This window comes from Pseudophryne corroboree, chromosome 4, assembly GCF_028390025.1.
Source record: "Pseudophryne corroboree isolate aPseCor3 chromosome 4, aPseCor3.hap2, whole genome shotgun sequence".
Classification (NCBI taxonomy): Eukaryota; Metazoa; Chordata; class Amphibia; order Anura; family Myobatrachidae; genus Pseudophryne; species Pseudophryne corroboree.
The window spans coordinates 807,306,975-807,308,617 of NC_086447.1; the positions used below are offsets into that span (position 1 = coordinate 807,306,975).

A 1,643-nucleotide genomic window follows, 5' to 3' on the forward strand; every position below is an offset into this window, starting at 1 on the left:
CAAGTGCGAATAGGGTATACCACAAATTAACCCATCTCTGTGCAGCATAATTATATCCTGCACCTATAAAATTATTTGTGGTCCGACCGTTTATGGCGTTCTTAGGGCTTTTTCTGGAGTGATGGGCCAGTCCTAATTGTGGACATTGTGTGGTGTTTAGAAATTATACCCACACAATAGACCTTCACTCATGTGTATACTGTTACCTGTGGCTGATTGTTACAGGGTGAATAAGCCAGGTGGCTACATATTATCCCAATTTTTTATTGCACCTTATGTATATATGGAGTGATGGGCCAGTCCTAATTGTGGACATTATGTGGTGTTTAGAAATTATACCCACACAATAGACCTTCACTCATGTGTATATTGTTACCTGTGGCTGATTGTTACAGGGTAAATAAGCCAGGTGGCTACATATTATCCCAATTTTTTTATTGCATCTTATGTATATATAACTTATTACTTTTTGACAATTATAATTTTTTGGATGATTGAGGAGGGTGAGTATAATATTTGCGGTCATACCTCACTGGAAATGCCCAATCTCTTCCGATCTTGGAAGCTAAGCAGTGAAAGGCCGGGTCAGTAAAAGGATGGGTGACCACCTTTGAACACCCAGGTACTGCAACAATTTTACTCTCCTATATTGCCATCCACACCCAAAACATTGGGCACTTTGGAACTCCTATAACAAAGTGGCTGCACATTTTTTGGTGATCTTAGAGGGAGAGTACAATATTTGCGGTCATACATCACTGGAGATGCCCAATCTCTTCTGACCTTGGAAGCTAAGCAGTGAAAGGCCGGGTTAGTACTAGGATGGGAGACCACCTCTGAACACCCTGGTACTGCAATAAATTGACTCCCCTAGAAAGTGTCACCCATATATATTTACATATATACATACTACGGGGCACCTGACTTTCATATGACCTATGATTTAATTCTCAGCATCTACTGTAATCCACAATGGATACTTGCTGAATAAATGATGGTCATACATTACATAAATCTTAATGTGCAATGATGTATGAACTCTGTAACCACAGTCATTAATTTCCGGCAACCGATACACTGTGATACGGATATCACGTACCAATTATAATGTGTTTTATATTTTCGCAAAGCTTCTAATTTTTCACGCAAATACTCCTAAAAATATTTTAATGTATAATCTAATAAAAATGGTTTTACCAGTATTAATTAATTAATTATATTTCTACCCTCTGAATTAGAGTGCTCCCAAAAAAGAGTCTACTTTCTAAACACTTTTTTCTGTACAGAATCACACAACCACCAAGTCACTCTCAGCTCAACGTTTCGGTGTTTCCACCTTTATCAATAACTCACAACATAATGAAATATACATATACCTAAATTAGGGGTGAGCGGGTTTGATTCCCCGGGAACCGAAACCCACCGAACATTGCGATCCGAGCCGGGATCCGAGTCCATGTTCGGGACTTCCCGCCTTACTCAGCCCAAAACGAGGCAAAACATCATCATCCCGCTGTCAGACTCTTGTGAGTTTTGGATTCTATATAAGTCCCTGTCGATCGATGTGATCTTCACTCCGGTATTGGAGACTGCACTGGATGGATGTGTCCGTCTGCAGTACTAGGTGGCGTGGTGTGGGGTGG

The 1,643-nt window shown here is 40.3% G+C and overlaps 2 pseudogenes; both read left to right on the top strand.

Moving 5' to 3' along the window:
- Positions 1-514: 514 nt before the first annotated feature.
- LOC134913823 (5S ribosomal RNA) lies at positions 515-634 on the top strand (annotated as a pseudogene).
- Positions 635-740: 106 nt separating this feature from the next.
- Positions 741-860, top strand: LOC134913858 (5S ribosomal RNA; annotated as a pseudogene).
- The last annotated feature ends 783 nt before the right edge of the window (positions 861-1,643 follow it).